The sequence below is a fragment of the Hordeum vulgare genome, chromosome 7H, assembly GCF_904849725.1.
Source record: "Hordeum vulgare subsp. vulgare chromosome 7H, MorexV3_pseudomolecules_assembly, whole genome shotgun sequence".
NCBI lineage: Eukaryota > Viridiplantae > Streptophyta > Magnoliopsida > Poales > Poaceae > Hordeum > Hordeum vulgare.
The window spans coordinates 325,959,965-325,969,979 of NC_058524.1; positions in this window are offsets into that span (position 1 = coordinate 325,959,965).

Here is a 10,015-nt window from a genome sequence, read left to right on the forward strand (position 1 = left end):
TGGAGGAGGATTCCTCCTCCCCCCTTCGGCCGACCCCCTTGGGTCTCCTTGAGCCTCAAGGCAAGGCCCCTCCCCTCCCTCCTATATATACGGAGGTATTAGGGCTGATTTCAGACAACTTTGCCACGGCAGCCCGACCACATACCTCCACGGTTTTTCCTCTAGATCGCGTTTCTGCGGAGCTCGGGCGGAGCCCTGCTGAGATTAGATCACCACCAACCTCCGGAGCACCATCACGCTGCCGGAGAACTCATCTACCTCTTCGTCTCTCTTGCTGGATCAAGAAGGCCGAGATCGTCGTCGAGTTGTATGTGTGCTGAACGCGGAGGTGCCGTCCGTTCGGCACTAGATCGGAGCGGATCATGGGACGGATCGCAGGACGGTTCGTGGGACGGTTCGCGGGGCGGGTCGAGGGACGTGAGGACATTCCACTACATCAACCGCGTTTATTAACACTTCTGCTGTGTGATCTACAAGGGTACGTAGATCGTAAATCCCCTCTCGCAGATGGACATCACCATGATAGGTCTTCGTGCGCGTAGGAAATTTTTTGTTTCCCATGCGACGTTCCCCAACAGAATCGAGGCTGTCAAGGCGGATATCGAGGCGACAAGTCAGAGACTGCGATGATGGCGCCTAGATTTTTGGGATAAGTGATTATGGAGCAAAAGATCCGTTGATGGTTGCGGTGTTAACAACCCCGGGGTTAAAGGGATGAGGAGATATCATCGAAGATTACACGGCGGGTCAGAGAAGATTACAATGAGTGGCGACTTATCGATCATCGAAAGATAGAAATGGTAAGAGTCGCCGCAAATTGGTGAAGGTTTATTGACATGAATGAATTCAAGACAATTTGGGGCCTAATGTTGGGGATATTACCTGTGGATAACCCGCCCTTAGTGGGCCGGGTCATCGAAGGGGCGACTTGCAATTCAACGCGTGTCTCATGGCCGAGAAACTGGATGGCGGTTCAAGAGGTCGTGTGGTTGGCAGATTACCAAGGGAGTTCCCGATCGTGGAGAGCACGGCGACTTAGAGATAAGGAAAGTCACGAGGTGTAGCATGGCAGGACTTTGTAAACCCTAGGGCCTCGACCTGTGTATAAAGACGAGCCCCGGGGATAGGTCGGGCGAGTTAGAGAGCGAATCGAGAGCTAGGTCAGGCGACTTACGCCCTCCTTGTAATCAAAACCACCATTAATCCACACAAAGCAAGACGTAGGCTTTTACCTCCTCACGAGGCGCCGAACCTGGGTAAATCTGAGTCTTGCTTTCGCTCACCCCCTTCGAGTCGCCACCAAGGTGCGATGGCTCCATCTTTAAGTCCTTTCACGAGGACATCTGCCGTGACAAAACCACGACAGTAACCACACATATAACTCAACTATACTAAAATACCATCGAACCTTAAGTGTGCAGACCCTGCGGGTTCGAGAATTATGTAGACATGACCCGAGACACTCCTCGGTCAATATCCAATAGCGGAACCTGGATGTCCATATTGGATCCTACATATTCTATGAAGATCTTATTGGTTGAACCTCTGTGCCAAGGATTCATATAATCATGTATGTCATTCCCTTTGTCCTTCGGTATGTTACTTGCCCGAGATTCGATCGTCGGTATCCGTATACCTATTTCAATCTCGTTACCGGCAAGTCTCTTTACTCGTTCCATAATGCAAGATCTCGTGACTTACACTTAGTCACATTGCTTGCAAGGCTTGTTTGTGATGTTGTATTACCGAGTGGGCCCCGAGATACCTCTCCGTCACACGGAGTGACAAATCCCAGTTTTGATCCATACTAACTCAACGGACACCTTTGGAGATACATGTAGAGCACCTTTATAGTCACCCAGTTACGTTGCGACGTTTGATACACACAAGGTATTCCTCTGGTCTCAGTGAGTTATATGATCTCATGGTCATAGGAATAAATACTTGACACGCAGAAAACAATAGCAATAAAATGACACGATCACATGCTACATTCACAGTTTGGGTCTAGTCCATCACATGATTCTCCTAATGATGTGATCCAGTTATCAAGTGACAACACTTGCGTATGGTCAGAAAACCTTAACCATCCTTGATCAACTGGCTAGCCAACTAGAGGCTTTCTAGGGACATTGTTTTGTCTATGTATCCACACATGTATCTATGTTTTCATTCAATACAATTATAGCATGGATAATAAACGATTATCTTGAAACAGGAAATATAATAATAACTATTTTATCATTGCCTCTAGGGCATATTTCCAACTGTCTCCCACTTGCACTAGAGTCAATAATCTAGTCCTCACATCGCTATGCGATTTACATTGTTATGAATCTAACACCCATACAGTTTTGTTGTTGATCATGCTTTGCTCATGGAAGAGGTTTAGTCAGTGGATCTGCTACATTCAGATCCGTGTGCACTTTGCAAATATTTACGTCCTCTCCTTCGACGTAGTCGCGGATGAGGTTGAAGCGTTGTTTGATGTGTCTGTTTTCTTGTTAAACCTTGGTTCCTTTGCTAAAGCAATGGCACCAGTGTTGTCACATAACAGAGTTATTGGATTTAGTGCACCCGGCACAACTCCAAGATCCGTCATGAACTGCTTCATCCAGACACCCTCCTTAGCTGCCTCCGAGGCAGCCATGTACTCCGCTTCACATGTAGAATCTGCTACGACGCTTTGCTTGGAACTGCACCAGCTTACCTCAGCCCCATTAAGAATAAATACGTATCTGGTTTGATACTGAGTAATCCGGATCAGTGTCAAAGCTTGCGTCGACGTAACCCTTTACGACGAGCTCTTCGTCACCTCCATAAACGAGAAACATTTCCTTAGTCCTTTTCAGGTACTTCAGAATATTCTTGACCGTCGTCCAGTGATCCACTCCTGGATTACTTTGAAACCTGCATGCCATACTTATGGCCAGGCTGACATCCGGTCTAGTGCACAGCACTACATACATGATAGAACCTATGGCTAAAGCATAGGGGACGGTACTCATCTTTTCTCTATCTTCCGAAGTTACTGGGCACTGAGTCTTACTCAATTTTATACCTTCTAATACTGGAAAGAACCGTTCTTGGACTGTTCCATTTTGAACTTCTTCAAAACTTTATCAAGGTATGTGCTTTGTGAAAGTCCTATCAGGCGTCTCGATCTATCCCTATAGATCTTAATGCTAGAATGTAAGCAGCTTCTCCTAGGTCCTTCATAGAGAAACTTTAATTCAAGTAATCATTTACGCTCTCCAAAAACTCCACGTTGTTTCCAATCAGCAATATGTCATCCACATATAATATTAGAAACGCCACAGAGCTCCCACTCACTTTCTTGTAAATACAAGATTCTCCAACCACTTGTATAATCCCAAATGCTTTGATCACCTCATCAAAGCGCTTATTCCAACTCCGAGATGCCTCCACCAGTCCATAAATGGATCAATGGAGCTTTCACACTTTGGTAGCATTCTCTGGTTCAACAAAACCTTCGGGTTGCATCACATAGAACAAATCCTTAAGAAAACCGTTAAGGAACGCCGTTTTGACATCCATCTGCCAGATTTCATAATCGAAAAATGCAGCTATTGCTAACATGATTCAGACGGACTTAAGCATCGCTACTGGTGAGAATGTCTCATCCTAGTCAACTCCTTGAACTTGTGAAAAACCCTTTGCCACAAGTCGAGCTTTACAAACGGTCACATTACCGTGCGCGTCCGTCTTCTTCTTAAAGATCCATTTGTTCTGAATAGCCTTGCGGCCTTCAGGTAATACTTCCAAAGTCCACACTTTGTTTTCATACATAGATCCTACCTCGGACTTCATGGCCTCCAGTCATTTGTTGGAATCCGGGCCCACCATTGCTTCTTCATAATTCGCAGGTTCATTGTTGTTTAACAACATGATTGATAAGACAGGATTACTGTACCACTCAGGAGTAGTACGTGACCTTGTCGACCTGCGAGGTCCGATAGGAACTTGATCCAAAGTTTCATGATCATCATCATTAACTTCCTCCTCAACTGGTGTCGCTTCGACAGAGGTTTCCCCCTGCCCTGTGCCACCATCTAGAGGGATTAGAGGTTCGACAACCTCATGAAGTTCTATCTTCCTCCCACTCAATTCTTTCGAGAGAAACTCCTTCTCAAGAAAAGCTTTGTTCTTAGCAACAAACACTATGCCCTCGAATTTGAGATAGAAGGTGTACCCAACTGTCTCTTTTGGGTAACCTATGAAGACGCACTTTTCCGCTTTGGGTTCCAGCTTTTCAGGCTGAAGCTTTTTGACATAAGCATCCCATCCCCAAACTTTAAGAAATGACAACTTCGGTTTTTTGCCATACTACAGCTCGTATGGTGTCGTCTCAACGGATTTTGATGGTGCCCTATTTAAAGCGAATGCAGCTGTCTCTAATGCATAACCCCAAAACGATAACGGCAAATCGGTAAGAGACATCATAGATTGCACCATTTCTAACAAAGTACGATTACGATGTTTGGACAGACCATTACGATGTGGTGTTCCATGCGGTGTCAACTGTGAAACAATTCCACATTGTCTTAAGTGAGCACCAAACTCAAAACTCAGATACTCACCCCCACAATCAGAACGTAGGAACTTGATCTTCTTGTTACGATGATTTTCGTCTTCACTCTGAAATTGCTTGAACTTCTCAAACGTTTCACACTTGTGCTTCATCAAGTAGATATATCCATACCCAGTCAAATCGTCAGTGAAGGTGAGACAATAACGATATCTGCCACACACCTCCTCACTCATCGGACCACACACATCGGTATGTATGATTTCCAACAAGTCACTTGCACGCTCCATTGTTCCGGAGAACGGAGTCTTAGTCATCTTGCCCATGAGGCATAGTTCGCACGTGCCAAGTGATTCAAAATCAAGTGACTCCAAAAGCCCATCGGAATGGAGTTTCTTCATGCGCTTTACACCAATATGACCTAAGCGGCAGTGCCACAAAAACATGGCGCTATCATTGTTAACTCCACATCTTTTGGTCTCAATGTTATGTATATGTGTATCATCACTATCAAGATTCAATATGAACAATCCTCTCACACTGGGTGCATGACCATAAAAGATATTACTCATAGAAATAGAACAACCATTATTCTCTGACTTAAAATAAACAAGATCTAGATATAATGTACATGCTTAACGCAGGCACTAAATAAAATTATTTAAGTTCATAACTAATCCTGATGGTAACAGAAATGAGACTCTGCCGACGGCGATTGCATCAACCTTGGAACCATTTCCCACGCGCATCGTCACTTCATCCTTCGCCAGCCTTCGTTTATTCCGCAGTTCCTGCTTCGAGTTGCAAATATGAGCAACAGAACCGGTATCAAATACCCAAGCACTACTACGAGAGTTGCTTAAGTACACATCAATAACATATATATCAAATATACCTGATTTTTCCTTGGCCGCCTTCTTATCAGCCAAATACTTGGGGCAGTTGCGCTTCTAGTGACCCATTCCCTTGTAATAATAACACTCTGTTTCAAGCTTAGGTCCATCCATGAGTTTCTTCGTCGGATTGGCAATAGGCTTGCCGCTCTTCTTGGAGTTACCCTTCTTTCCTTTGTCGTTTCTCTTGAAACCAGTGGTCTTATTGACCATCAACACTTGATGCTCTTTCCGGAGTTCTGACTCTGCGACTTTCAGCATCGCGAATAACTCACCGGGTGACTTGTTCATCCCTTGCATGTTATAGTTCAACACAAATCTCTTATAGCTAGGTGGCAGTGATTGAAGAATTCTCTCAGTGATAGCCTCTTGTGGGAGTTCAATCCCCAGTCACCCAGACGGTTTGAGTACCCAAACATTTTGAGCACATGTTCACTGATAGACGAATTCTCCTCCATCTTGCATGCATACAATTTATCAGATGTCTCATACCTTTCGATCTGGGCGTTCTTCTTAAAGATAAACTTCAACTCCTGGAACATCTCATATGCTCCATGACGCTCAAAGCAACGTTGAAGTCCCGGTTCTAAGCCATACAAGATTGCACATTGAACTACTGAGTAGTCCTCCTTACGTGTTAACCAGGCGTTCAAAACATCTTGGCTAGACGGATATCACGCCCAAGATGCGACCCTATCCTCAATTTGGCACGGGGGCCTCGTCAGGGATAGAAGCGCATCTCGTCGTGTCGCAAGAATGGATATCGTTTCAAGAACATGTACTGAAAAGAAGAGATATAAAAAGAGTTGGCTTACACTCGCCACAAGCTACATCAGAGTCACATCAGTACATTACATAAACATCAAGAGTAAGAGCAGGGTCCGACTACGGACGAAAACAAACGACAAAAGAAGAACGCCGTCCATCCTTGCTATCCCAGGCTGCCGGCATGGAACCCATCCTAGATCGATGAAGAAGGAGAAGGAGAAGCAACTCCAAATGGACAATCAACGCGCTCGCGTCAAGTAACCTTTACATGTACCTGCAACTGGTGTTGTAGTAATCTGTGAGCCACAGGGGACTCAGCAATCTCATTTCCAAAGGTATCAAGACTAGCAGAGCTTAATGGGTGAGGTATGGTTAAGTGGTGAGGTTGCAGCAGCGACTAAGCACATATTTGGTGGCTAACTTACGAGTACAGGAAATAAGAGGGGGGATGATCTACGCATAGCGGGCATGACTACTAATGATCAAATGAATGATCCTGAACACCTACATACGTCAGACATAACCCCACCGTGTCCTCGATCGGAGAAGGAACTCACGAAAGAGACAGTCACGGTTACGCACACGGTTGGCAAGTTTTAATTAATTAGCTTCAAGTTGTCTAGAACCAGTGTTAAACAAAGCTTCCACGTTGTCACATAACCGCGGGCACGGCTTTCCGAAAGATTTAACCCTGCAGGGGTGCTCCAACTAGTCCATCACAAATTACCACAAGCCGCATAGAAATCCTCAATCACGAAGCTTGCGATCTTGTCGGATTCCCTAGTGGAAAACCTCAACTCTGAGATTACCCAAAGCATCACCGGAATCCCGATGCACAAGATATTTCGTCAAAGGTAAAACTAATCCAGCAAGGCCGCCCGACGTGTCGACGATCCCGATAGGAGTCGCGTACCTCGTTCTCAGGACACGGCGGATGAGCTAGACGTCGGGATCGCTAAACCTCCGGGTGACCAGAGGGGCGCTGGACATCACTCAGGTGGGGCCAACACTCATGAGGAGCACTGGCCCGGGGGTTGATTAAATCTCCTCGGGTTAATTACTCCCTATGCAGTTCATTAGTTATTAGGCAAATGTAGTACCAAAGTTGGGCCTTGCCAGACCAGCTTTAATCTAAAACGAATTATCAAGGGGGTCCCCATAACAACCCCGATCGTGTTAGGAGCATTCATTTATGGAACATAACACCGGTAGCCGAAACTAAGGGGGCAAAGGTGGAACAAAACACCAGGCTAGAAAGGCCGAGCCTTCCACCTTTTACCAAGTGTATAGGTGCATTAAATTAAATAGCATTAATAGGGTGATATGACAAGGAATCCATGTTATCACATGGAAGCATCTGCACCTGCAACTAGCAACGCTAACAACATGGGTAAGCAAGCGGTAACATAGCCAATCAGTGGTTTGCTAGGTCGAACAGTTTGAAGGTATTCATGGCATTGTTGAGAGGCTATTTTTTAACAAGTGGTAGGCAACGAGACATAATCGATGGCATCGAAATAACTAGCATGGCAATGATAGTAATGGTATCTGGGGAAATGATCATCTTGCCTGAGATCCTGCTTGGAAGAAGAACAACTCCGTGAAGCAGACGAACCGATGTAGTCGAACAGGTCCTCACAATCCGGCACGCTGCGGAACTCTATCGAGACGAAGCAAACCGGAAACACAAATCAACACACGGAATTTACCACACGATGCACTACACATATGATGCATGAGCTACTGAATACATGCAAGTCACGGCATGACAGTTCACACCATCAAACACTACACATTAAGTGAAGTTCAATATGTCACGAGTTGCATATTGACGAAACTTCACATATGAATTATTTAGTTCACTCCCGGTTATTTACACGGCAATATTAATGTTGTCAAACATGCAGGAGGTGAAGCGGTGATTCTACATGTCATCCTAGTCGGTTAACACGTGGAACAAAGAACAGAGCTACAACCAAGAGACATGCACAACAGGAAGCACTAACTAAAATGATGCATGTATGCTCAATCCCTAACTATGCACTTACACCAACCTACGAGGTCAACAAGTGCCACCTCATCACAAAGTGCCACTTCTGCAAAACTGCTCACAACTGGAATCCAGTGCCACCATTGGATTCATTGGGTTCTTCTACCCCAAATTCATATATTACACTGCTATATATGCATGCAGAAAACACCAGAAACAGCAAAGGAAAAACTACACAAGATCAAACTCCGCTAATAACAAGAACAGGGGTTGTTCTTGATATGCCAAATTTGGCATATTCCTCTTATGGAATATTCCAGATTTGGAAATACATCACAAAACAAAGCAACAACAAAAAAAACATATAAACATCAGGGGGTCCCACTGGTCATACTCACCAGGGCCCCTAATGGGTGTATGCAAGTGGGCCATACCCCCACAATACACACACCCCAACTACTGCACCACACACCTTAAAAAAATGGGGTGCAAGGGGATTCAAACCCTGAACCTAGGGTACCATAAGCACAACTCCACACCACTATGCTACTGCAGCACAGCTGACCATAGATGAGGACTTAGCATAGCTAAACTAACTCTACTGCTAGTGCAACAGGAAAAAACAAAAAAAACAAAAGGAGGCGCCGGCGGGATTTCATCCCTGGACCTCAGGTTTACTACCAAGCGCGCTGACCACTGGGATACAAGCGAATCAGTGATGCAAAAAGGGGTTTCCGCGAGATGAACCATATCTGAGCCGAACCTGACGAAACTGAAATGTGAAACAGAGATATCTCTGTTGCCAAGTGGGGAACGCAGCTCCTGTCCATGGGGGGCATGGACTCCTGCAAGAGAGAGAAGTCAGGGGGGAGAGGAGGCCGAGAAGAGAGGAGGGAGAAGCGCACGAGGGGGCGGGGCACCTGCCTGGGCATGCGAGCACCACGCTCGCTCGAAGCAACGGCGTCCTGGCTCTGCTCGTTTTCTGACGAACAGGAGCACAGGAGAACACCACGGAGGACGACGCGCGTCACGGATGGGCAGGAAGGCGAGCTCTAGTCGGATCCAGACGACCTTGGTGTCGCGGTTCCATTCCCGGTGGTGGCAGCGTCTGGCACCGCGAGGCCGACCGACGGGGAGCTTCTTGGGGAGGCGACCATGGAGGCCTGCTGAAAGAAACGAGAGAGAGATGAGACAGAGAGAGAGTCAGGAATAGATGGAAGAGAGCAGGAAGAAGGAGAAGGGAGGGACCCTGGTCCGGCCTGCGGAGCTCTGGCTGCCGGCAACTTGCTGGAACGACGACGGGGTCGGCTTGGCTCGGGCTCGCGAGGAGAGTTGGATGGCGCCGCTTGCTGGAGGCCAGGGTCGAGCACAGAGGCGCACGGGTGGAGCTAGTTGAATCACGGGTGCCATGAGTGCTGCTGGAGGCCAGCTCTTGCCTGCTGCTTGGAGACGAGGTGCGCCGGTGCACGGATCCAAGGGAGGCGTGCGGGTCCATTCGGGCAAGAGGGAGGATGTTGCAGGTTGGACGGCGGCGGAAAACAAGGAAGGTGGTCTCAGCAATGTGGTTGGATGGGGATGGATGCCAAGGGGAAATTTTCAGTGGGTGGCGGCGGAGAGGGAATTGATGGATGGGACAGCTAGGGCTAGGTTAGATTAGGTGGACTATATATGAGGTAGGTTAGATTAGGGGTTATTTGAACCCTCCGATTCGGATCGGACGGTCAAAAAAAAATAACTAGATTAGAGAGGCCAATGGACAAGCTGATGACTGCTTGCGGTAAAACGGGGTTGATCCGGACCCAACGGTCACGACCG